The 27,589-nt window shown below is 51.1% G+C and overlaps 1 protein-coding gene across 9 annotated transcripts in view; it reads left to right on the forward strand.

Moving 5' to 3' along the window:
- LOC102462937 (5-hydroxytryptamine receptor 2A) overlaps positions 1–27,589 on the forward strand; it is a 437,076-nt gene that overhangs the window by 113,488 nt on the left and 295,999 nt on the right. For 8 of the 9 annotated variants that reach the window (XR_012899282.1, XR_012899283.1, XM_075916247.1 and 5 more), the window contains one exon: positions 22,098–22,171. The gene's annotated coding sequence lies outside the window, so the exon portion shown is untranslated. Of the gene's footprint in view, positions 1–22,097; positions 22,172–23,386; positions 24,329–27,589 lie in introns of those variants that run through there. The other variant, XR_012899284.1, reaches the window with a different exon arrangement.

Here is a 27,589-nt window from a genome sequence, read left to right on the forward strand (position 1 = left end):
GCTTGCAAGGTGTGGCAGGCAGGCACAGAATGCAGGCACTGTCCCCTCACTCCCTTAGCATCTGGGGCCCGGGATGAAAAGCCAGCCACAGCCCGGAGCGCACGGCTGCTGCCCCCCTTGCGTGCCCGAAGTTCTGCCCTTGATGCCAGATTAGCAAGGCTCAGCTGTACAGCCCTGTCCCTGCACTGAGGGGCAGCCCAGCTTCACAGGTGATCAATCACCCTCCCTCCTCCCCAGGCAGAGGCTCAGGGCTCCTTGCAGGGGCTGGCTGACTGCTCACCTGTGAGGCCCTGCTGCTGCCCAGCGGAGCGGGAACCCTGCCCCACAGGCGCGCTTACTACAGCAGTCCCAGGGCAGCCAGGACACTGGCTACTGCAACAGCTTCCGCGGAGCTACTGGCACCTTCAGGCTCCGAGGTGAGTCCTCTGCAAGGGGATCCCGATCTGGGGCGAGAGACACGCGCAGGGGAAGGGGGGTAACCGCTGGCAATGCAGGCAGCCTGCCATGGCTGGGAACTGGCAGCGTGGGGCAGCACGTGGAGGTGATTGCTGGGCACCGCCGCAGCCAAGCCAGGGCAGTAGCAGCAGTGGCTCTGGCAGCATGCTGATTCAGTTCCGTTACGGGGCCCAGCTGGGGCAGGCGACCCTGTCGGGCTGGGAGTGCTGGGGGCAGGGACCAGGCTGGGCCTGGAGCAGACAGGCACTGAGTGACGGGCCAGGGGAACGGCTTTGGTTTGCGGGACCCTGAATCTTTGGGGGGGTTAATAACTTGTACGCGCTGCAAGAGGGAAGGCTGCTTTCCTGGTCCGTTCTGCGCGGGTTCCCGAAGCCCCTAGGCCACGGACGTGAACGTTGTCCGTCGCGTATTGTTCATTTTGAAAGGGGGGAGTTTTCTGTCTCTGCTTTCGGACAAGCCCCCGAATGAGATCAAACTAGTCTCAGCTGGAATCTGGGAATCCGCTTGCCAGTCATCGTGGGTTTCTACATTGTGTGTGCAATAAAAGCCAGAAGCCACGTCCACTCTGGGGCCTACTGGCAATAACCTGGCAGGTGGCCTGCGGGGATTCATAGCCTGATGGTTTGTTTCTACCTTAAGAAACCAAAGTGCCAGGAAAACTGACCTGAGAGCTGCAAGCTGTGCTCAGGCCTGGTCTGTAACCTGCTTGCATCCTCCTCCTCCTCCCCCTCCCGTTTTGGGTTTCGTTACACTCCCCTGTTGCACCTGAAATAAGGCGGCCGGCTCTTTGGGACGTGGCCTGTCCTTACGCAGGGCTGGGCATGGCTCCTGGGCCCCGGACCCGGCCTGGAACCTCTGGCAGTGGCCGCAGTACAAATAGCCAGCAGCAGTCCCGCACCACGAACCGTGGTAAGCTTCTGTGCCTGATTCTCTCCCTTACGCAGCCAGAATAGCCACTGACTCTGCAAGTGTTCCTGGGGCAGCTAGGGAGACGTAATCTGCATGCAGCAGTCTGGCCTTGGCTGCAGCAAGCAGGGTGCGAACGTACCAGGTGCCCGGCCTGCTGGGGACAGATGGCTCTGGGACCCATTTGTACCCGCAGACCTTCCAGTGCTGGCTGGCCCCTGGCACGAGCCCTGCAAGTCTGCAGTCCCTGCTCTGTGTCCGCGGTATCTGCTTCCACAGGCGCGGATGTGGATAGAGATTCCGTGCCCCCGCGGGGCTGTGCTGACACCCTGCACTTAGTGCACGTCTCCCAGCTTGGCTTGCCACACGCTAAATGGCTGTGCAGGCCAGTCCGGAGGAAGCAGTTGTGACAGACCGGGCCGTGTCTGGGCACAGCTGAGGGCATCTGCTCAGGGCGCATTGCTCAACCTCGGGGCTCCTTACAGACCCCTACTTGAAAGTAGGAATAAGAGATCCTCCGGAAAAGGGCTTTATTCCGGAGGATCGCGCCAGTCTAGACGCTTTTTTTCCGGCTTTTTCCCAAGCCGGAAAAAAAGCGGCGGACATGTTTATTTAAATCCGCGGGGGATATTTAAATTCCCGCGGATTTCCCTATCCTGACTTACCTGATTTGCATGGCTTTTCCAGAAATTGTGGCCAGTGTAGACGTAGCCTAGGTGTGTCCTTGGCCCATTGAGTGCTATTGTCCCATAGGGCCTCGCTGATTAGCATGTCCATAGGCCGGGCCCCGCCCAATGCTCAACCACATGCAGGGAACTATTCAGTATCCATACAAGTACATGCTTATAATTGCACACACAGACATTATACAAACACATGAACAGCGTACCTAGGATTAGCAGACAGTGAGCTTCTATTCAACACCCCGTTATACCATTTTCTGGGGCCAACACCCCCACCTATGGGTGCAGCAGCGACCTGGCTGCTCCTCTCAAAATCCAGTAACGTGACAGCAGTCCCTAGTGGCTGTGGTTTTGTATGCATGGGGCTGGTGATGCACAAGGCCACCTCACTGGCACGGATCTGAAGAGGTGGGTGGTGCCCATGAAAGCTCAGAACATTGTCTATGTGTTTTGTTAGTCCCTACGGTGCTTCAGGACTACTGGTTGTGTGAGTGTTTCCTGGTACGGACTAACATGGCTGCCCCTCTGAAACATGTGCCTTTGCGGAGGGCTCTTTATCCATTCACTGCCTCTTGGCATCTTTGCCAGTCTCTCCCCTAGCTTTAAAAGGCTCAAGAGATTCGGGAGGAAGTGGAAGGGTGTGTAAGTGGCATGCTGGCCTTGTGTGCATTCCTGTCCATCTCCTGAGGCAGGTGGCCTGCAGGGATTCGTAGCTTGTTTGTTTGTGCCTTAAAAACCCAAACTGCCAGAACATTGACCCCATCTTCCCGTACTTCATCTCCTTGAGTTCAGAATACTGTTTGTTTTCCGTTCCGTTTTACTCATCCTTTCCTCCACTGCACAGCATCTCACGGAGGAGACGGGCGCTCAGGAAACCAAGTTCACACGGTTATAATAATAGCTGAGCAGAATGAAAGCAAAGCATAATTCACATTGAGCTCTGCATGCATCACTGGGGGGTCGTTGGCTTTCAGCCCTGCCCCTGATGATGCTACATCCATATTTCACATGGCACCAATGTCTAGTCGGACTCTCGCAATCGGCGCCAGTGTCTTGCAGGTAGGGAGTGTAAGTTACAGACTTACAGTGTTACAACTGGCAGGGATATTTATTGGGTCCTTTTCGTGGGGCCAGCGTGTCTTGGTTTTTCAGGGAGCGGAGACATAACGGGTCTCCGATAGCTGACAGCGGATGGAGGTGTTGCATCCACAGGGGTCAGGCAGGGGAGCCACATGCTGATCTCACAGGGCAAGGGCGCAGCAAGGGTAGGAAGGAGAAGAGCAAGGGCAGGGAGAGGTGAGGACTGGGCTGGAGCGGGGGTTGCCCCAGCCCTTCCCTAGGCTGGAAGGGGGTGACCCCTGGCCCTGCCGACCAGTCACGTCAGGGGGTTGTTCCAGAAACAATTTCAAGTGTGTTGCTTTCCCCAGATTTCCTGGCTGCTCGTCCCCCGCTGAAAGGTGGGGGGAGCGGGTCCCAAAATGGGTCTTGGCTGGCGAGGGGGGTTCCAAAGATGGAATTGAACTGAAAAATGATATTGTCTTGTGGGCATCTCTGCCCCAGTCCTGCTTAGTGCTCACCCAGAGCACTCCTTGCAAGTGGCCTGTGATGTCTCCTTGCTCTGTGCCCAGGGCCGGCCCTACCATGAGGCAAACTGAGGCGGCCGCCTCAGGTGCCAGATTGTGGGGGGAGGAAGAGGGGTGCCACTAGGACCCAGAGTGTAGAAAATTGTGTCTGTTGCTGGTGCAGATGTATCCTCTCTGCTCTAGATGCACAGAGATGGTAGAGTGCTGTGCTGGAGGAAGGAGGGCACAAGACACCTTTCAAAATTTTGGCCCAAGCAAGGAGGTATGGGGGCGTCATTTGAGCTCCCCGCCTCAGGTGCCAAAATGTTGTGGGCATAGGGTTGCCAGGTGTCCAGTATTGACCCGGACAGTCCGGTATTTTTGCCTCCTGTCCGGTTAAAGAAAATTCAGAAAATACCAGACACCTAAAATGTCCGGTAATTTCCGTTTTTTTTCCCCAGCCAGGAAGCGAAAATACCAGACATCTGGCAACCCTACGACATATTCGGCAACTGGGGCCAGCCCCTGGCACTCCCTTCCCTCCCCCTCCCCCCCGAACCACCTGCTTTCCTGGTTCCAAAGGGAAGCTGCGTTCTGGCTCCACAAAGAAAACAAAATGGCTGCCAGCAAAAAGCCTAAAGAACTGAAGCCTTCCCTGGGTCTTAGTGCTCAACTTCTCCCCTCTTGCTGTCCCTAGTCTGACTCTGCAGGCACTTCCAGCTGTCTTAATGCTGTTTTGTTTTTTATTTTATTTTATTATTTTATATATATATTTTGCTCAACAACTTTGGACTTCCACCTTTTTTTCCCCTCCACAGAATTTTTTCCCTGGTGGTTTTTTATTTGCAGGGGGTGGGGGTGGGGGGGGTAGGGTATTTTTGGGTAAACCATCTGGCAACCCTATGTGGGCTGGCCCTGTCTGTGCCTCAGTCACTGCTGCTCTCGCTCGCTCTGCTGGCGTGTCTCTGTCACTCTGCATAGCGCTCAGTAGCCCCAGGCTTTGCCCACGTCTGCCTGGGCCCGTCTCCCTGGCGGCGTGTGGCTCCGGGCTTGGGGCACACTGCCGAAGAAGTTCTGATTCTCCAGACACAAGGATTTGTTGACCCACAACCTCTGCAAATGCAAATTAGCTGCTTTCCCAGAAGGCGGCCTGCTGTGTCTAATGCCACCCTGCGGGCCCCTGCACACAAATGGACTTTAAATCACAGCCTCGTTGCCACAGGACAGAACTCACCGGAGATAGGCCCACGCCAGCACTGGCTTCTCAGCGCAAGGCCAAGCCCACTAACCCAGTCTGGGACGCTCGTTCTCACGGGCTGCGCAGATGAACCCCGTGGGGTGCTCCTGTCACCAAGGGGGCCTCCAAGAGCGACTGGAACAGCATTTGGCCCTCGGTCAGGGCCAAGGAACTGAGAGAGTCTGGTGGCAGGCTGGGAGGGTTTGCGGTGGACCGTTCCTCTCCTCCTGGAGTGAATGGAAGACCAGGGAGTCCCAAACCTGATGGGCAGGTACAATAATAGCAATTTCAAATGAAAGGAAAGGGCAATAAGGGTCTGGAGAAGTGAGGAAAATCTTGCCTTTCAAAAGACAAGGCAGCTGCTAAAGGAAAGAGAAAGGGATTTGAATGCCAGAAACAACATGCAGTAGCATGTGTAAAATCGGCACAAGGCCCTCAGAAAAACGATGGCGGAACTTTGCAAGAGCCATTGTTAAACTTGGATGGCCATCCCATCCCGTGTTTAAAAACCAAACAAAGCCCCTCAAACTCGGAAGTGCTAAGGGGAGATTGAGGAAACAAGAACACTTGTACAGCACTGAATGGAAACTATCATGAGGAAACTGAAGGGAGAAGATGAGTCCAAGGATGGGAATATTTCATGTGGGGCTATGTTGTAGCATGCTGTCAGCCAACGGTCAGGGCTCCCTATATCTGTCCCTTAAGACTGGCTGAAGTTCTTTTAAATTGTGCTTGGTTCTATTACGGCAACTGAAGAAGTCAGGTTAAAACTTAAACAGTTACAGGTTTATTTGAGGAAGCTTATAAATCATATGGTTGCAATGGCTATTGTTCTATTTCTTAACTACTAGCAAAATATAGATCTTAAAATGGTTACAAAGAAGATAAAGATAGAAAAATAGAAATAATGGTACCAAGTAACAGCTTACTCTTTCTATGTGTACACTTAAGACAGAGGACCACATCCAGGTACAATTTTTACCCCCTTCTGTGCATCTCGACTCCAGCATGTCAGGCCCGGGCCGGTCCCTCAATTCCTAGGAAAGACGAAAATACGAGGTGGGCGTCCCCATAGAGCCTCGGGAGGTCAAACACCTAACCCGACCAGCAGGTAGAGGGTAGAATGACACTCAAAGTGAGTGTGTGCTGGACCTATCTTATATACTTATGGGGTCACGTATTTCTCTTTCTTGTCTGTCATGCCAAATGGGGCTGGTCTGTCTGCTGTGAGACCAGTTCTTACAAGGGAGTTGTGAACTTAATTTACACTTGTAAGAGAGATAACTAAATTGGAATTACTGGGGATTCTTTTCTCAGTGGGAAATTCCTCTTCCAGGGACTGTGTGTGTGTTTGAATCAACATAGGTGCCAGCCGGTGGCAGTTCTCGCAGCCTCAAGGCCAGCTTATTGCCTTAATCGCTCTCTTCTCATATCTATGTTTCAGCTTCTGAGGATCAGATGAGCCAGCATAGACTATGCTGATTTTACTGCTCCTTCTCTGCCCTGTATGCTTCAGAGAGGCAAATAAGATGGATGTGATGGAGGCGGGCTGTCTGGCCACACATGCGCGCAGCCGCTTCCCTTGCCAGCAGGAAGTATCTTCTGTCCCCGTGTTTGGATGGCAGAGCCGCAAGTGTCAAGTAGGATGTAGAAAATAGCTTAGAAATTGCAGGAGTGAATTTCAAGGCGACACTGAGCCATGTTGCAAATCTGGGTAGCAGGAACATTTCTAAAAAGAAGCATCTTTGTGTGTTGTGACTTCAGAACAATGTTAAGTTAGTAACCTGGGTTCCCACTTGCTAAATACGAGTTTTCAAGAAATAGACATTGTGACCCACATACCTTATGAAACCAGCTTATGAATATAAATATGCATAACTCAGAGATGCTTTGGCCAAAATACCTCCTGTAACCTATCGATTTAAATGTTATGATCTGCTGGTTCTGTATATATCATTTGTGTGCATATGTCATTCTTGGGTGTAAAATTAGAAATATAAGGCATGAGATTTTTTTTTAATGGTTTTAAACACGGTGGATTTGATTTAAATCACGTCAGGAAGACTCAGTTGAATCATGGTTTTCTACATAAAAGTGCATTCTTGTTATAGCCTTAAGACACATTCTTCACAAATCAGTGATGTAGGTTTCATTTTTAGAAGGTGCACACGACACATTTTTAAACTGACTTATTTTGAAAATTTTTCAGATTTGTTTTACAGCTATATTAGAAAATAAATGATTGTTTGGTTATTTCATTTACCCAAGGTAATTGAAGCAGATAGTTCACCTACCCAGGACTTCATAAATATCTCCACTTCAACTGATTAATCATTAATATTTGAAGGATTTTCTTGCCATGTTGCATTAGGAGGAGATCATCAAATAGACATTTACATCGTGGTTTTTTTTTTTAACTGAAACAACATTATGTATTCTGGATTTTTTCCTCTTCAGTAGAAACCATATAATATTTTAACAAAACAGGCATCTGAATTCAGTTAAACAGTCAAGTTTTTTTAAAAACCAGGCTTGTTTTTTTTAACTAAAATAGTTAAACAGCCAAATTAAAGTGTCAGGCAGTCCAATATGAAAAACTTAAAATATTAACTTCTGCAGCTAACTCAGTTGTCTTCTCTGTCATTCTTCTGTTTGTTCAAAATCTGGGAAAGAAAAACAAACTTTCCTGCTTGTTCAGATCCCAAACCGATTTCTCAATTTGGAATGAAGTAGTCCACACGAAGAAAATATTCTTTCTACACCTGCAGAGCTACTGCTGTGAAAAGTGAGATAATCACTTCACCAGTCTCTGAATGCAAGTGCTTAAGTGACTTTCACCAGTTTGCTGGTGACTTTCTTTAAAACATCATCAGCAAACACATTTCTGGACTGGTTCACCCTTCACTCTGAAGTTTGAGATAGTTGGCAGTATGGAAGGATGGTTGCTGGGTGCCTATGTCATAAGCCAGTGTCTCTCAACCAGGGGTATGAGTACCCTTAGGGGTACTCGAGAGAAGTCTGGGGGGCATGTCAACACAACTGAAACTTGGAGAAAACGGAATTTTTGTGTTAAGTTTTACAGCGCTTTATTATTTTTATATTTTTACACCCAAAAATTTCATCATCCGCCTGGCTACAATTAAGTTGTTTAAATAAATGTGTTGCAATAGTAGAAAAAAACCTGTGTCTCTCTGAAAACTATCCTAGGCTGGTTGAGGCAGCTGCCGAGGGGACCCCCAGAAGCGAGGGACTGATGGGCCATCTGTGACTGCCACCCTCCCCTGGAGTATCGGCGTTCACTCCCCTTTAATGTCCAGCCAGCCCCGTGTACGTCAGAGCTAACGCAAAAGTGTCTTTCTCATGCTCTGCACATCACCAGCACATCAGCTGAAAATAACTGATAAGCCTGGAGGTCAAATTCCTGATCTCCTCCTCAATAGCTTGGTCTGGGGTGGCTTGTGTAACTCACCAGCAGGACAGACCGTGGGGCAGCCAACAGACCATGGGACAGACCGTGGGGCAGCCAACAGACCGTGGGACAGACCGTGGGGCAGTAGTTTAACCCTGACCTACCCACTGGGCGCCATTAGCTCTTGTCCCGTCGTTCTGAAGAGCCGGGCTGTGCTCTGCAGCAACAGGAGCAGAATTCGGTCCTCCCAGGTCACGCATTGCTCACCTGGAAATGGGTTTGGTGGGGTGGCTGGAGTTCTGCGCGTGTATTTCAAACTAGCAAAATGGCCCGTTGAACCTTAAAACGCCTGGTATTTGTGTATGCGAAGGGTTCACTTCCCCACGCGCCTCGGCTGCACTCCAGTGCCAAGCACGCCTCCACGTGGAAATGCTCAATTTGAGGTGGAGCGGAACTGAAGAGTTCACAGCACATTTTGGAGGGGTTGCTCGGTAGCATTTACCTTACTTTGCACGTGCTGCTGTGTGCATATGCCGTAAGTTGGGCTGCCCAAAGGGCGTTCCAGCAAATGTGGTTCAACAGTGGGATTGGCCATGCGGCTGTCAGTCAGGACGGTAGCCTCACTTGTAGCCTGCCATCGGGGCACAAGCAGTTGTTTTCCTGCTGGTGTGCAAAGACACTGGCAGGCTGGTGCCATTCGTTTAGACTCTGGACATCATGGTGACACCGGCGGCTTCCCTTTTTGATCCGACATAATCATTAAACTCTTGAACAGCTACGGTCATTAAAAATCTCCTAAATGTCCCAGCCAAGTTCTAATTTGGGCAATTCCCTCCCAGGTGACATTCCATCTGGACGAGGGATTTCTTCACTTCCTGGTGTCAACTGTCATTTCGGGCGCTTGTCTTCTTGATCACAGCTTCCACGCTGCAGGGATCCCTAGAAACAGTTTGGCTGGAGAGAAACCTTAGGGAGAGGTCTTGGTTTCCTTGCTTTAGAGACAAGAATGGCTCCACCCAGGTGCATCTGACCTGATGAAGGCCAATGAGACCGGGTGGGTGCTCAGGACCTCTGCAAATCAAATCGCTGTTCAGGTGCATTAATTGGCTAAGTCAGTGTTCATGATAAGGCTACGTATTCTCACTCATTTCATGTTATAAATATAAAATGCAATGTATACATTATATTTGTGCTTCATGTATTGTTCTATTGAGTGTGTGTGTGTGTGTGTGTGTGTGTGTGTGTGTGTGTGTGTATTTACGCAAATAAAATCCTACCGGATGGCCTATGTGCAAACCGGAACTACTCTGGGATGTTCTGGGGTCAGGTGAGATGATCTCACAATTGTCCCATCTGGCCACCACATACTCGGATTCGAAACGTGCGCTTTCTTCCAAAGAAACTCTCTAAATCTGCGCTGCTAGAATAGCCTCACCATGCAACAACCACAGGCCGTTATTTTTCTTAGCTACAGTGTCAGCCACAGGGAACCACATGTGCCTTACAACACAACATCATGATGCAGAAATTGTTTTGTGAGGGAAGAGCATCAAACTACAGTTGGAAGCAAGGTGAGGAACCCAAAGGCAAAGGGACAGCACAGAGGGCTAGAGCAGTGAGCAGGCCCCGTCTAAATGTGAGCAGCTAAGAGGGTGAATATGTCCTTATTGACACAGCAGGGGGAGGGTGAAATCACACGCAACAGGAAGATAATTTTTTAAAGGATACGTTGCTGCTGCTTAAACCTGAGGATCATCTCTCAGCTAACATTTCATCAAGTCCTCAACCCCACAATCTGCAACAGACACCCCGAGTGTCTTGCTAGGTCACGGCTAAGAAGTCACTTATTCTGTTCAGTGCTACGTAAGCATTTGTAATATCTCTATTTCATACAGTTGGTTCAAAAACTGCAAATATCACAACAGAATTGCAGAGAGGTCTTGGTGACTGAGTTCTATGCATTTTAAGTCTAAATATTCTCTTAGTTCTCTGTTACTTTGGTCACTGGTTTTGAATTACTTAGTGTCACTTCAGAATAATTGGAATTCTGTGTGTTGGCTTTTATTTTTTTTAAGCCAAATATGAGGCTAAAAACACTGGGAAGAGGAAGGGGGGGGGGAGGCAGTAATCAACAAAGCAAAAGGGTCCTTGCAGAAAATCCTGAAATCCTGCCGTTCCTTTACAACTCGACAGCATAGCATACAACCTGTCGTCATGGATGCAAAACCAGTGATAGTTTTAGTGGTGCGCAGTCTTGAAATTTGCTTCTGGGCATTTTAATATGTTGTGCGTCTACCTGTTAATATTTTATTTTCTCTCTTCAAGAGGAAGAGGGAGGGAGATATTTGGGCTGGTAATATTGAAATACAACCTGTACGTATATCCAGGGCTGCATTAGCAGCAGAGCACGTAGGGAAAGACTGGCAGTCTGGTGTGGAAAGATTTAGCTCCTTTCTGAGTACTAATCCCGATAGCTCACAGACCGAGTTCCATGTATGGCTGAGGACAAAGAACAAACCTGGGAGTGCCAACTCCAATGACAGTAGAACTCTCTCCGTTTGTCTCTTACGTCTGACTAGTGAAATCTAAATTAAATGCTGGGCTGCATGACTTGAGACAGGTTGACAGTCCCATGGTTTGGGATGACAGCGAAGGATTTTGTGCTTGCACAGTTCCCCTCATAATCCCATATTTCTGGCTGTAACTGGTTCCGAGCTGTGGAGGATTGGTGGCACGTTGAGGAAAAGGGAGCCTTCCACAGTAACAAGTGCTTCATGGCATTGGATGAGTCATTGGGCCCTTCAGGGATTAGCTAATCCTTGCATGGGTTTCACTAGGTCACTGGCCAGATCCAAGGGTTTGTGGGAATCATTTGGTTGCTAAGGAGTGAACGATTTGGGTTGCTGAGAAGTGACCTTCTCTTCTGGTCTCTGCTCCCAATGGAGCATCTACACTAGGAAACTATTTCAAAGCAACTAAAGTCAATTTAATAACTCCTGAAATAACAAAACTGAACTAGCATGTCCCCACTATGGGACAGCCTCAAAATTCATCTGAGGCAGGCTCCGTTATTGTGGACGCCCTACCTCAAGTTAGAGCCCCAGGAAGCCCTGGGGAGTAATTACTTCGGATGACTCTGGGGAGTAGTTATTTTGGAACTGCCGCAGCGGAGTGTCCACACCACCGCTATTTTGAAATAACGATTTTGAAATGAGCGTTGTTCCCTGAAGAAAGCAGGAGTACAGATCGCAAAATAACAGGCTTGGTGCTGTGGACACTCCGCTTATTTTGAAATCACTCCCTAGCGTAGACCAGGGCAAAGTGACCTACCAGCGCTGGCTCCGAACTTCTCCATTTGGCTGGGAAGCAGCAACAGGGAGGCTGAGGTGAAAAGGACCCAGCATGGATCCCAGAGAGGCTCTTGCAGGAGGTTGGTGCCAGTCGATAAGAAGAGAGAGCAGCGTAGAGGTGGCTGAGGACCGGCGGGAGGGGGGAGCTCTGGTGCTTGGCAGAGTGCCTTGGTAGGCTGATAGGGAGAGCAGATGGAAGAGGCATGGGAGGTGAATTGTGGTTACTGCTAAGTGGGAGGGGGGTGGAAATGGGAAGGGCTAAGTGTATGATGACTTGTTCCCTGCCTCCCACAACAAGTCAACTCACCGTCCTGCTGCGTCTCCTCGGGCATTTCTGTTTGGTTTTGCCACACCCCTCGCAGGGCGCGAGCGCTTCTGCTGGTGGGCTGTTGGTCAAGATGAGGGTGGTGGTGATGGGGAGTTGGGAAGGGGATTGTCGGCTCTTTGGCCTCCTCTCTTTTGAGGTTGCCGCTGCCTTTTTCCCTCGGCAATGGACGGGGTAACCCTTCACCATGCGCACGGCTGACTTCTTAACGAGGAGAAGGTTGAGTGAGAACTGAGGAAACGGTTGTAGAAATGAACTTCTCCTCACGAGACATTCCCTTGAGCTCAGCTGGAGGGAGTTCTTTGGGAATGGGAGTCCTACAATGGAAGAAGTTTCTACTGAGCATGTGTGAACTGGGATTCTCTCTCTGCCATGCTGGGGCAGATTGTCTTTCAGATGGCAAGTCTTTCAGGCACATCAAATCCCTGCTCCAATATGTTTACTTGGGATCATTTGCTCTTCTGCTCTGAGCCTGGTTCTTGGAAATGGCTAATGCATTTTGACTGAAATTTCAAGTAATAATAACAAATAATAATTCACCCAGCAGGGAGAACTCAGTCCAAAGAGCTCAAGTTTGGCAAAGTTATAAGCAACTGAAAACAGGCCCCATAGGGGGGAGTGCCGGGCAACTTTAATAACAGGCGATTCTACTTAGCCTCTCGCCCCTCCACCCCCCGAATATAAACCAGGCAAGTAACGAACAACATTGACTTCCTGTGCGCAGTGCAGAACAGTCAGACTCCAGAGCCCAGTTTGGCTCTTTACGTGACATGTGCCTTAGCTGAGAGGTTCATGAAGAGGCTGGAACCTGGGCCTGCCATTCCCTCGAATGTTGGTGGAGGTCGGTTCAGTTCTCAACGGACTGTGTCTCACTAGGTTAACTCCTGTGCTGGTCATTGCATAGAATAGCACTTCTCAGCAGTCGCATTGCTTGCCAGTTGTGTTTAACCCCTGGGTGTCCACAGGCTCCGTGCACCCGAAGGATTGCATCCCTGCATTGGGCTTCTGGGCGATTGCTGGTTAAGTGCTGGGCTTATGTTAGAAAGCTTGGAATAAAGCCCGTACGTTTTTGGATGTAAAACCACAGGAAAAGGTTCCGCTGCAGTTCTTTTATTAGCTCCCAAAGCAAAGTTCTTTAGAGCATGACACTCCTGCTGAAAGAGAGGCCATTAGCAGCGCGGAGTTGGAAGGGTTTAACTGCCGGCACGGAAAATTGTTGACTGACTGGAGACTGGCTTGCCTACCTCTAGTGCTGGCTCCGCGTATGCCAGGGTGGCCAGTTCATTCTCTAATTCCGTCTCCCAGGGCTGTCAGCAAGAGCCTGACTCTACCTGCCTCATCAGAATTCCTCTCACACGCTTGCATGTGAAAATGGAAGTGGGGAAATGAGACAAACGCGGCCTTTTGAGATGGAACCTCTGCCCACGGCCTGCAGTGGGGGCAAGGCCCGGTCGCTCCTTCAGTCCCTGGGGTGTTCAGGTGTTGACACCCGCTCTCCCTGATGGAGCTGGCACAGCTGCCCGCAGCCCGGAATCAGTCCCTTCTGATTTCTCTGTGTTCTACGTGGCAACCCAGAGTCACCTCCATGCACGCAATCTTTAGAGACTCCTGAGTCCCTCTCCACTGCCCCCCTTCTCCTGTGCCCTGCAGCTCTCTCCTGCCAAGCCAATGTCCCAGCTGCTTCCCTGACCCAGAAGCTCCCTCTCGTGTGGACCCCGACCTGCACTGCCATCATGTGACCTTCACTCCCCGACTCGGTCTGCGAGAACTTCCCAACCGGACACTGGGCTGTGCTCGCGTGCCCCCATGGTTCTGTGGCAAATGTCACAGTGCTTGGCTCAACAGGGCTGACGTTAACTTGACTTGTATTGCACTGATATTTGCACGTGTATAAATACACGCAGCCTGTGAAAACGGCCTAGCAATAGCAAAATTCAATATTCGTTATTTAAAAAACCGAAGAGCAAAACAAACAACAAATCTGAACCTGGTCACGCAGGCCACCAATTATTCAAGTGACTAAATAGGTAAATAAATGAGCACATAAGCTACGTGTCCTGGGAATTCATAGACACTTAACTGCACAAGTATGCAATGGTTTCATGTGGAACCAGATGGCCTCATTTTCTTTCCCCAACTGTTTCTATTAGTGTCACTTTCCCCCCGCGAATGTGGCAGTAGAGAGCTCCCTAAGCCAGTTTCCATTCTCGCCAAGGAATGCTTGTGGGCCCTACAGTCGTTACTGCAATCTGTTTCTCACTGTCCCTGGTCCTCGCAACTCCTCCAGTGGCCCTGCGGGAACTCTGGCTCTGGGTTCCCAGAACACGTGCATTTTGGACAGGCACAGAGGATGAGAGTGGCTGGCCTGGGACTGTTTGCATCTCCAGCGCTCAGTGTGTGTGGCCAAGCCAGGCAGCAGGGCCTGTGTGAGCTCGCAAGGACAAAATGCTTGACCATCTTTCCCATGAACCTATTTCTTACCATGCTGCTCTAGAGGTGGGAGTGGGAGCAGACCCTATCCCCGCATGAATCCTGGAGTGTGGCTGCAGAGAGAGCAAAGGGTGCGAGAGACGTTGGGCACTTCTAGTGAGCGTGCTGGGTAGTGTCGACACTAGTTAGTTGGGATTGGTCCTGCCTAGAGCAGGGGGCTGGACTTGATGACCTTCTGAGGTCTCTTCCAGTTCTATGGTTCTGTGACACTGCCTGCTTCTCTGTGCGGAGCGCGGCACGTTGCTGGGCAGGCGCGCTGTGGCCAGGGCGTGAGGGAAGGCGCTACAATGACAGTGATGCGCCAGGTGCATCAACAGTTCTAGGAGGCGCCTCTGATCGCTTTTGCTCATGGTCTCTCGGATCCCCTTCTGCTCCTGCCAGGCGCTTTTTGGCAACAGGCACAGCATCCTCTCTGCTTCACAGACTGCTAGTGTCAGTAGGGTGGACACGGGTTTCATGGAGCAGTTGGGGCAAACGTGCCAAACCAGGGAACGGTCACGGAGGGGCTGAGGTTGGAGCCCTTGCCTCCCCTCTAGGGGCTGTAGCCAGAGCCCAAGAACTTGCAGACTCCATGACCTCTGTGACCAAATTGTACCCTTAATGATAAGCCTTGTGCTTTCCGAGGAGGTGAGCAGATCTTTCAGATGGTGGGCCCCAGATAGAAGCTTCAATCCAATGCTTGCAAATCAGTGCTACTCGATTTTACGGCTTGGGGGCTAGAACAGGGAAGGAGTTTCTTGAAATAAATACTCCCTATCTCTGTCTTGGCTTCCCATTACAGACACCTCAGGTCGAGTGTTCTGTCTGGGCACTTAGACCCCTTAATGAGCCTGGCTCTGGCTACCCTGTTGGTGCCGAACCCCTATTCCTCCCGCTTCCACCTGGCACTGCTGCCTGCCGCCGAAGGGTTATGTGGGGGACAGAGCTGGCACGTGGAATTCACTCGGGCCACGGTCTTTGGGTGCCACCTCCCAGAATGAAATACGGGCACAGCCACCACCCCTGGGGGAGGGGCTTGATAAGTGCTTCGCATAGACACAAAATAACGTTATGTGCACCGAGGCATGTGTGAATGTGCACCACTAGTAGAATCACAAACCTAGCTCTGCAAATCAGCTGGGCAGCACTGGAATGTCTCCTGAGTTACCAGCCTGCAGGGGAAGCAAAAACGGAGCCTCATGAATTATGCAAATGAGGCGCGGCAATATTCCACGCTTCGCCTCATTTGCATATTTGTTGTGCAAAACGGGGGCAATGTAGACCTAGCCTTGGTGTTTAGGAATGAACCTTGCGGTGCTTCTCCCGTGTGACTCTAGACCAGCTTCAGGTGGTTTACACCCGTGCAATAGAGCGGAGGTGGGGTTTAGTGGGGCTGCGATTTGAAGCCACTTTCTGACTTGACAAATAACCAATCCCTCCTTTTTAATGACATTTGTGGCTATTTTCCATGTGAGAAGCAGCCCAACGCTAAGCGCTGCAGCAAGCTGAGCTAGACGGCTAGAAGGAATCCGACTCGCTAACGAACCAGCGAAGCCGGCTGACCCGGGCCTGAGTTCTGCGTTTTCGGAGCGTTTCCCCTTCGTCTGCACGGTGTCTATTGGCACCGCTGCACTTGCACGCACACAGCGGGAAGCGAGGAGCAGACTTTGCAGAGATAGTCAGCGGTGGGCTCCAGGCAGTTTAAATGTCCCCAGTGGGGACGTCAAATCCCATTTAATTAGGTAGCTGGTTAAATGGGGTTGGCAGGGGACCGCTCCCCACAGTGCACCGGAGCCGGGCTTGCCGTGAGTGGGGTTTCACGGGGAGGGCTAGACAACCCCTCCATCTGTGGCAGGCCCTGTGGGGCTGGAGCAGCCCCCTGCCAGCGGTGGGTGTGGGGTTGCTCCAGCTCCCACTGGAAACGGTGATGGATAAGCCTTACCTTCAACTGGTCAGCCTCCCCCTTAACCACTAGCCTGTCTGGTCCTCCGGGCATACCTGCAGTTGTGAGCAGCCTCCCTCGCAATGCATGACACTGCTGCTTTCCCAGAGGAATCCTGGCAGTCGTGACTCCGCTGGCTGCAGCCATCCCTGCTCCCCACCCTAATCTGGGCTTTGCGAGGGCTACGATGCCAGCGCGCAGGGCTGTCAGCAAAGCAGGGTCACTTGCTGGCTGCTGCAGCCTGCTGGCAAAACTCCCCAGTGGCCGACAGTCCTGGATTCTCTCAGTGAGCGTGGGAAGCCAGGACATGTGGCCTTCGTTACCCTGCTGTGCAGATGGGTAAGTGGCGCAATTGCGGACTGCGGGTCACTTGAGGGACACAGCCCAGGACTCTGGATTTCAGCTCCTCGCTGCATCGAGCCGGCTCAACGGCAATTCACCCTGTGGGCGCTTGGTCCCACATTTCCACGTGATACTTTCCGGTGTCCACCAAGGAAAACCGGTGGCGCTCCCGATGATCTCGGGCACCCTGTGGCTGTTGGGCAGCCTCCTCCAGGCACCGACAATGTGCACTTCTGAAAGCATCCTGCCGGGAATAACCCTTCCTGGGACTCCTCCGCAGGGAGCACGTGACACGCACCCAGTCGGGCTGGCTTGTATTTAGCGATTCCGTGTCAGCTGCAACTGAGGCCAGTCAGACACTCTTAGCCTAGAGCCACACGAACACACACACGTCCTCACAACTTCCACTTCTGCCCCCACAACCCATGGGGCTGAGACAATCGGACACGGAACTTCCCCCCAGTTTTCCCCTGAGTATTTGTAATGAAACGGCGTACGCCAGAGTAGCAAGGGACGTGCAAGGTAAAGGGTTAATTCCTCAAACTCTTACACGATTGGGCCCTAACCTGGTCGTTCCATTAACACCCCCTGCCCGGCCCCGAATCCTGTGCCTGAGTATTTTAGCACAGAAAATGCCTGTACAGCAGCACTGGCAGCCTAGGCTAGTGAGTAGCCTCCTTCCTCTCAGTGGCCACAGGCCTGTTGGACCCAAGGGATAGGTACGCATGCGCGGTTAGTACAGCTCCCTGGGATGTGAGTTGTGGCAGCACTGTGACTGGACGCAGAGAGTGCACACGGCTCGGTCAGTGTTGCAGGCAGTCGGCACGCACCTTGCACAAAGTGTCTCCTGGGCCACACCTAGGACCCAACGGCCGCAGGTTGCCCACCACTGCTGTATGGTATTCTCCAGCACTCCTCCTTCTGGGAGCTCGGCAGTGTGGTGGCCTGAGTCAGGGCTAGGCAGGCAGCCTCGAGTTAATGGAACTTTACCAATGATTTAAATGGACTCAGCAAGTCCTCACGTTGATGGGTAGATCGGACCATTAACCTTTTATTTCATTGCTTTAGTTTGATGCATCTGTTCCCTGTGAACCTGGATGATGATCTCGGTTTCCTTCAGCTGCTTTCTAGATTCCCTAGGCGTTCAGCGTCAAGGCAGCTATGTAGGAATTCTTAGCTGCACATGCCTTTAGCCCACAGCCAGTTCCCCCTCTGGACCAACTTTCCCACGTACTGATGTCACGCATGTTTAAACTGGCGTATACATTCCTCCGCGGAGCTGGGTTTCCAAATATGGGATGTGCCCATGCTGGGAAGGGGCAGAGCTCAGGCTGGTGATGAGCATGGCAGAAGAATCAATATAGAATAGACCAGTATTTCTCAACCTTTTTTTTTTTTTTTTTAAATAAAGTATCCCCTCTTAAAAAAAATTATAAGCACCCCCAGTACCTACAGTTTTCAGATACACCATTTTTTTCTACCATTGCAACACATTTGTTTAAACAACTTAATCGTAGCTGGGCGGGCGATGAAATTTTTGGGTATAAAAATAATAAAACTCTGTAAAACTTAAAACAAAAATTCAGTTTTCTCCAAATGTCAGTTGTGACGTACCCCCCAGACTTCTCTCGAGTGTCTCTGAGGATATTGGTTGAGAAATACTCGTCTAGAACATGATGTCTCCAGCTGTGTTCTCCAAAAGCTCAAATTCCGCTTCTCCTGCTTCGGCACATGGGGCTGGCGCTGAAACCCTTCAGTGGGCTTTGGATCGACACCGTGAAGCGGGGCAGTCAAGGCGCTAGGAGATGCTGCCAATTCTGCCACGCTCTGTTTTTCGTTTTTGTGGAAGAATTTAGAAGAGTAATTCCTTATCGAACGTTCTCAGAGGAATGACACCGCTGCCCTGGTGCGAGAGAGCCAGTGCGTTCTCTTGTATCAAGCTTGCATGGCAATTCGAAGTCAGCCGTTGTTCACCGACGTGCTTCTATCTGCTGCACTCTCCTGCCACCAGCGTGCAGAATCACTTTGTTCTGGCGCGGCTCTCTCAGTCCTCGCCAGCTTATGCCTCTGTAGATATTGATTTGAGGGCTCTTTCTTTCAGCCTTCTCCCTCTTGCTCACACAGTGCTAATGCAAGACACTAGTACCGTCCCTTTCCTCTGCTGCTGCTTCCTATGTGTGTCCTGTTACTCTTCCAGCCTTCTGGGCAATATAGGCTCACTCCTGCCTTTGGCCTCCCTGCTTTCCAGACCCTGGCAAGTAAATCAAGATAAAATAATTAAACATACTAGGGATAAAATGCTCATTTTAGTGTCTAAATTTCACATCTATTGTTAGACTGAAATGTGCTAATGGCTGCCCTCAGGCAGGTCGTCCATTATTCCGTGAATCACAGACCTGGCTCAAACTGATGGATGTGTTAACAGCCCCTCTTGTCAGAGCAAATAGGAACAATTAAAGCCATTTAAAGCTGGGCTTAAACTGCAGCAAGGGAGGTTTAGGTTGGACATTAGGAAAAGCTTCCTGCCTGTCAGGGTGGTTAAACCCTGGAATAAATTGCCCAGGGAGGTTGTGGACTCTCCATCCCTGGGATATTTAAGAGCAGGTGGGACAGACACCTGTCAGGGATGGTCTAGATGGTGCTGGGTACTGCCATGAGGGCAGGGGACTGGACTCGATGACCTCTCACGGTCCCTGCCGGATCTAGTGTGCTAGGATTCTAGGATTTATGGAGTGGACGCTGGGTACAGTAGAACTTGCTGCCCAAGGTACTGGACTGTGTAATGAAACCTGAGCAGTCAGGCAATCTGGAAGGTTTTGCTGGGACTAGATCAAACATTGGGAGGGGCGCTGAAAGTTTCCAGCATACTGGACCCTTTGGGGAGTCTTTGTCTTGTCTGCCCCAAGTATCACCTTGCAAAACTGGTTTGTTACAAAGTAGACAGAGCGTGTGCTGTGACACTGTTGTGACTGACCAATTGCTTGCTTTCATGTTTGCACCATGTCATTAAAAAGGTCAATTGGGATAAATATCTTGTCTCTGCTGCTCTTGACACTGAAACATCAGGACAAGTCACTGTGTGAAATTTGAGTTTGTGTGGACTTAGTGCTTGGTGTGTCAAATGAAGCAAATATCGACATGAGTTATACCCTTGGAAGACCTCGGTGGACCCATCCCTGGCTGAGAACCTCTGTGCTAGGGACTTTGTTTCACGGATGGGGCAGGGGGCGTTAGAAGCAGGAGCGTAGCTCTGGCACAAAGCTTAGAGACAGCTTCTTTGGGGCCAGGCCTGCCTGGAAAGGCACCTGTCCGCTGCTGCTTGTCCCCGCTGTGTTCAGGGAACAGAGCCCTTGCATAAAGCCTTCTTTGTAAAGGAACAAGACTGAACAAAGAAATACCGATTGGTAGAATCGCTTTCTCCCCCTAATGGAAGCACCCTGGCAATGCCCTGCATGCTGGCGAGTTGTCTGGGCCCGGGGGGCGGTGATGCTATTTGGTGAATGTAAATAAAGCCTAATTAACGCACCCAGGGTAGAGGGGCCGTGGGGCTGGGGCTGCTTTTCACTAACCGGTCCAAGAATGTCCTTCTGGCTTACAAACCATCTTTCCGGAGTAGAAAATACTGCATAGTAACTTTTAAATGTTGATTTTTATAGCAAGACAAAGTAACCCTAGCCTGGCACATAGTATAGCACAGGTTGGACCTCCCTGGTCTGGCAAACTCCCTGCTTCAGAGCCTGTCAGGTCCCATAGGTGCCAAGGTCAATACTGGCCCTTCTGCTGCTGGCCAGCCACCGGGGCCACTGGCCTCCCACTTCCAAGCTCCCTGGGCTGGGCACTTGGCTGCCAGCTGGGCTCCTGGCCACTGGCTTTTCTGCCACCAGCCTCATGGCCACTGCAGCTCCACGGATGTTGCCAGACTAGAGAGTCCCGGTTTAGAGAGGTTCAACCTGTAGGTTGTTTTCAAAGCATCCTTCACACAGAATACAAACGATTGGTCTGCTCCCAAAACTTCCCATGAAGTCAGCGGAGCTCAGGGGTGGGCAAAGAATGAGACTCCAGGCTCTGTTTTGCATGAACTTGGGTCTAAATAGTTTTGTTGGGGGGATGGCAACAGGGAGAAGAAATCTGGAGTGATTCCACTGAATTCAGATGGTGTCTTGCAGCTTTACATTCGGGTACCTGGGCAGAACTTGACCACTGCACATACGTACCCTGTGTCATTTTGGCCGTATGGGAATGCTCACCTATTAGATTTTCATGCACAACTTAAATGGGGCTATTCTGGGAGGAATTATTGCAATACAAATAATTTCTATACCTGCCCCAACTGATGCAACGGTATGAGGAAATGTGGCAATTCATTGAAATGCCACTAATGCACAGCTAGAAAATGCCCCCTTGCAGCATTAGGGAGGGCCCATCAGCTACATATCGTCTTGGGTCTCCTTGAAATGAAAACATTTAGGTCTCATTTATCTCATCTCAAAAAAGATCTATTGGCATTGGAAAAGGTTCAGGAAAGGGCAACAAAAATGAGGGGTTTGGAACGGGTCCCATATGAAGAGATTAAAAAGACTTGGACTTTTCAGCTTAAAAAAGAGGAGACTAAGGGGGGAATATGATAGAGGGTCTATAAAATAATGACTGGTATGTGAAAAAGTGAATAAGGAAAAGTTATTTCCTTATTCCCACAATATAAGAACTAGGGGTCACCAAATGAAATGAATAGGCAGCAGGTTTAAAACAAACCAAAGGAAGCTTTTCTTCACTCAGTGCACAGTCAACCTGTGGAACTCCTTGCCAGAGGATGTGGTGAAGGCTAGGACTTTAACAGGGTTCAAACAGAGCTGGATAGATTCATGGAGGTTAGGTCCATCAATGGCTGTTAGCCAGGATGGGTAGGAATGGTGTCACTGGTCTCTGTTTCTCTGGAGGTGGGAGACAGGGGAGGAATCACGTGAGGATTACCTGTTGTGATCCCTCCCTCTGGGGCACCTGGCATTGGCCACTGTGGGCAGATAGGACACTGCACGAGATGGACCGTTGGTCTGATCCAGTCTGGCCGTTCTTATGTCTCATACAAGTAGTCCCTTTGAAATCAACAAAATCTCATGAGTAAAAGCTTCAGGACTGGGACCTAATTTATCCCCCCTCCATCCCTTCTCCCCATTGTCAAAAGCTCTAGTTTTCCTGGGATAAACCACCAGTCATGTGCTTGCTTTAAAACCCCATGTTTTGCCACTTAATTTCTGCTCCAGATAATTACCACAGGGCTGGAAATTTAATGGCTCGAGTTTTCCTACAGTGATGTAAAATAACTTTATGGCTACTGTCATGCGCTGTCTTACAGGTGACTCGCTAAAGTACTTACAACGATTCCGTGGTTTTAACAGTAACGTGTTTGCTTTTATAGGGAAAGGCGGAATCCAAACGAATGCATTCAGCAACTAAACCATGCTGCCAGCCCAGCAGGCGCCTCTTGAGAATGTAAGTACATGCTGAAAGCCGCGGTCCTGTGTTGCTTGTCGATGACTCCCATGGGGAGGGCGCGAATGGCGGGAGTCGGTGTTCATTCATTATGTGTATTGCAGGAGGGCGTACGGGCCCAAAGCGGAGTGGGGCTTTCTGGAACCAGGTGCTACCCAAAGAGAGTACGGGTCTGCCGAGCTTACAGACTGCGAGATTATAAACAAAGGGGAAGGGGATGAGGAAAACTAATAAACACGCACAGGCCAGACACCTCTCGACATGGGGCAAGAGGTGGGAGGAGAGTGTCAGTTTTAAGGTAACATTGGTCAGAGGAAATCCTGAAGCAAAACTAAAGAACTGTCCCCAGTGTCTGGGGAAACAGCCCTGCAGCCGCAAAAAGAACAGGCTGTTGATAACCATGGATAGGAGGGGAGCTGGCTAGCATCTGGTGCCTAAAGGCTTAGACTCAGGTAGCAAGGGGGTGTGGCGGAAAGCCAGCGGGAAAGGCTGTTGACATTTCAGCTGCACACAGATACCTGGCTGCTGTTGCTTTGTGTGGATCATGAGTAGAGAAGGGAATGTATGTTTAGTCGCAATGAGGGTCATTGTCTTTGTTTTGTGTGAAACCCATGTGCCTCCCTCCCCCCTCACTCACTACACCTAAGCTGTGCCAGATTCCATTTTTTCTCCGTGTTTTAATCTGCTCTTTTCTCAGTTGCTCTGTAACACCTGGCAACCAAGTCTGCTTTATCCAGTGTACCTTTTAATTGCCTGTTTTAAGGTGCTTATTTGATTCTAGTGTCTTGTAAGGCAACAGGAGGCCTGTGTGGGCACCTGCCTAGCCTGGGAGGGCAGCTATGAGAGAGACACTTTCTTTTCTGTGTTTTTTGTTTCTTTTTTTTTCAAGCTGTCTTGTGGCAAAAGAGCGTGGGGTACCCTGGGGAAGGCACGCGAGTGTTTCTTCCTGGTTTCCAGGGGTTTTCTTAATTCACTTGATGGTGGCAGCCTGTCTCCCAGGGGCAATGAATCCGTGACTCTGGGGAGTGTTGTGTCAGCAGAGCCTAGAGAGGCAAGGTATTTAAGATCTTTTGTGGGTCCCACCTTCAGCACTCAAAGTGCCAGAGTGGGGAACAGCCCTGACGAGCCCTTTTGTGCTGAAGAAGGGAGGATCGGTTTATCCTGTAACATCTGGGAGCAGAACAGAGGAAGGCCCAATGTCTCTGTGTGTTTGAGGCTTCACAGGGAGGCAGTGGGCAGCTAAGACTTGCCAGCAGGGCGAGGCAAAGCAGATGAACACAGTGAGTAGAGCTCAAATTAACTTGGGGAGGATGAATTTCAAAGAAGTAGATGAGAGAGCAGAAGGTGGAGTCTTGGCCCCCGTTCCATCCACAACACCCCTGTGACGACTCCTGCTTCCAGAGAGCCGTGCTCTTGACGTCACAATTCAGGATGGGAATATTAATAAAAACCATCTCCTTTGGGCGGGGGGAAGGAAGGAGAGGAGAACCATTTCCCACCCAGAAACAGCCGTGGTCTCAGCCCATGGAACCACAGCCAGGGACAGAACCGCTTTCATTGCCGCCATGGAAATGTGGGACCACCGATTGACTTGAGAAGGGAAATCTGCTCCTGGCATTCTCTCCTGAGCCAGAAGGGTTCTTGGCGAAATCCCCCTCTTCCGGTTCAATACGACGGGGCTGTGGCGCGTGCTGGGAATGCCAGCGCCTGAGGAGGCTCTTTCAGGGCGTAGCCATTTGACAGTCGGGGTGCTGCTGTTTCTCTCGAGCGGGGCTTGCTTCTCTTTGTCAGCTCGTCAGGCGCCCGAGCGGGACTGCGCCGGCTCTGACCTCTCGGCCACGGGACCCGTGCTGCCACATGGTGCGCATTGGCACGGTTGCTGGGCCAGCGGGATGGTCTCCTCTCTCCTGGCAGCGGTCTGACTTGCTGGGCTCTCCCAGCCAAACCTGCACTGCTGCAGGACCAAGCACTTGCTGTCTCGTCAAAGTGAATTCTTCATGCTCTGTAACAGCACTTGCAGCAGGGCTCGGAGTAACCGGACTTTCCCTCCCTACACTTATTGTGCAAAATATAGCCTAGAGCCACCTACGAATGTGCCCTGAGGACGGAGTTACGACTTCCAGAGCACGTGGAACGTTCTCAGGAGGTTAGCACTGAACGTCCTGTGTTGACTGACTGGTGGCTACTTTTCTGTCATGTTCTTCATGAAGGAGAAAGACGTACCGCCGGCCAGTCCATCCCGTGCCGCCGGCCAGTCCATCGCGTGCCGCCGGCCAGTCCATCCCGTGCCGCCGGCCAGTCCATCCCGTGCCGCCGGCCAGTCCGTCGCGTGCCGCCGGCCAGTCCGTCGCGTGCCGCCGGCCAGTCCATTCTGCCTGCTAGTGCTGGGGGGTAGGTATGGGGGGCAATGGGGTTACACGAGTGTCTCTGGTCTAACTGAACTTGCACCACCTGAGAGCCCAAACAGCCTGGCACTGGAGAGGCAAACTTGGCAGGGCTGGCAGGTAAGGGGGATCTGCTTTTTGCTTCTCAGCGGCACCTGCTGGATCTGAACGTCATTGGGACGCTGCCTGCGGACCCCACAATGCCGCTTGCTGCAGCTCGGCTTTCCAGGGTCGAACAGCCATTAGGGCTGGCAGGCGGAATACGGCCAAACCGCCACAGACTGTCCAGAGTGAGAGGACATGGCCAGTCCAGTTTGTGTTTCTCCCCCTTGTGATGCACACAGGCCTCTAGAGCACCCTGTATTCCAGTACCCCGGGCTTTGCCCCCGCCGAGCAGCAGTCTCTTCGACTTTGGCTTCTCTGTCTCCCAAGTTTTGCTTCCCACTCTCCTGCCTATCAAAGCAGAAAGTTTTCCCCCAAGTATGGAACTGGCTTTAATTTGATAATTATTGCTGTCAGCTCTTCCCTTTGAACTTCCTTGTTAATTTATCTCCAGGAAGCATCACATCTCAGAGACAATTAATCCAAACATTCAATTAAAAAGGGGCAAATTTAGAAAAATCTCCTATTTAATTAAAAATCTGCGATGCTGTGAAGGAAGAAGGCCTAAAAGCCCCGCTGTAAAAGGCAGCTGGTTAAATGCCAATCTCTGTGTCGTGATTCGGGATCGCAGCTCCGGCCTGTGAGCTGGCTAGAGCTGAGAGATGGGCCCACGCGCAGGCATGAGTGGTTTAAATGGACGCCAGCCTGAGCCTGCATTAGCTTCCCCACGCTCCCTCTCACACAGCGGTGCTAATGCCATCGCGAGAGGCCCTGGCAGCGCCGCTCCCTCTCCGCCGTGGTGTCTGGGAGTCGGAGCACCCCGACGCGTGTGCGCTTGACACTGGCCTTTGTGAATCTCCCTGGGCAGAGGCAAACTGCAGTCCTAGGCTGGAATTGGTTGGGAACCCTCCGGCTGACTACCCCACTGTCCCGCTTCCCACGGGGGCGAGGGTTGAGGCCTGGTGCAGCTCGCGGCTGGCAGTCAGCGCTGGGAGACCAGGCGAAGGCTGTTCTGGGTGAGGGGGTGCAGGGGACGTTGGTATTACCGAGCAGGGCGTGAGAAATGCTGGGAGAATAATGCAGTGCCAGCTGGGTTGGGGGGCAGCAGAGCGATTTCCAGGGAGACGCTCTGGTCTGCACACGTAACAGGTCAGCCAGGGCCCCTGGCACTAGAGGGCCTGCGACCCAAGTTCTCCCGGCTGTGTCCGGGTTCTGGGGCTGTACAACCAAAAGCCGACGTCGCTAGCGATGGGCAAGACACCGTTCTGCTGGCTCTCCAGCCACGGCCATGGCTGGGGGCAGAGGAAGGAGGAGGTGATGGCTCCAGCCTGGCAGGGCAGAGCAATCCGCTTTTGCGCATGGACTTACTGCAGCCACTTCATCCAGCTCTGAGTGAGCCCTGAGGCGGGTGGGGGCTCTCTGGTAAGTCAGCTACAGACCAGTCGGTCCTGTGGACGCCTCTGGCAGGACGCATCCCTCTTCGCTTAGAAAAGGAGCGCCCCAGGTGGGGGAGGGGACGGGCTCTCCGGGCGACTTGTCCCGACTCCTTACAGAAGCTACTAAGGGCCTGTGGAAGAAAACATTGTCCTCACTCTGAGTTTGTAGCAACAAGTAGCCAGAGGCAGTTTTATTACGAGCTGCAGCAAGGGAAAAACTGGTTCGGACAGGGGGGGAGTCCCCCCCCTCACTGAGGCAGATCTTCGAATACAAGCAATTCTGAAGCAGTTTATATACTGTCTATTAAATATAATAACAATAACAATAACAATTCGTCTCCTTCCCATTCCAAACACCAGTGGCTAACAGTTATTTAGTTCCACCCAGATGCTCCTTATCTCAAGGTCCCTGCCAGAGTCAGCATTCTATCCTTATCTCCGTATGGAGGCAAGAGGCAAAGGCAGCGTCTAATTACAGATCTTGCGTTGTCAGGCCACAGACTTAGCCTGACTCTTGCTCTCTTGTTAACAAGACCAAGATGGCTGCACACAAATTCCCTTATTCCCTTTTCCTGCCTCCACAGGCCCTTCCGAGCAGTTTATTGCTTCTCGTCACTGCTGCCCGCTCCATCGCCAGCACAAATCAGAGAAGCTGTTTTTATCCTGGACACAAGCTCTGGAGCAGCGGTTCCCAAACTTCTCAGCATCACGCCCCCTTTTTGATTTTTGAGAAATCCTCACCCCCCCCCCCCAATAGCAGCAAAACTTGTTGAGCAAAAAAAACTGACCAGGTCCGAGAAACAAAAATAAAATAAAAGCAAAACTTGGGAGGAGGGGTTGATGGGGGGGAGGGGCTGGATCGCCTCCTTTCAAAGCTCTGGGATGTATCTGACAGCTGAGTGAGCTGTTCTCTTTGGGGAAGGAACAAAGAACAAATGATTGGACTGCTTCTGTTCTGCCGTGCACTAGAAACAGTGGCAGGCACACTGCCACTGCACCGGGAAAAGGACAGACACTGTGCTGCTTTGACACTCCTTAGCACAGAGAGCTCACAGAGCTACTCCTGATGCCACTCCCAGCTGTTGAGAAGGCTGTGGGAGAACTTGGCAGGAATCCTAAGAAACGCAGGGATCAGCTCTTCCTTGCCACAACACTGATCTATGGGACTCCTACCCACAATGCATTGCTCACAGTCAGTGATGGGGGGCCCCCCATGTGGACATGATCTGTGGACCGAGGGAGCAAGTGTGAGCCCCTCTGGCTTTTTTTTGGGTCAAATTCTGGGTGTCGACAGAAGTTTTGCCAACAAAACTTGGTTGTGTAGACGTAGCCTTCGATAAAAGTGAGTGAGTAAAGTCTGTTTGGAGTGCTCTGAGTGCCGAGACTTGACTTTTTTAAAGGCTACGTGGAACTGGCATGTTCCAACATCTCCGCGTCTGATAAGAACCTGTTTTACTAAAGTGTATGGCAGCCCAGGGCAAGCTCACGGTTTCTTC

Source organism: Pelodiscus sinensis, unplaced genomic scaffold (assembly GCF_049634645.1).
Source record: "Pelodiscus sinensis isolate JC-2024 unplaced genomic scaffold, ASM4963464v1 ctg53, whole genome shotgun sequence".
Taxonomy (NCBI): Eukaryota; Metazoa; Chordata; order Testudines; family Trionychidae; genus Pelodiscus; species Pelodiscus sinensis.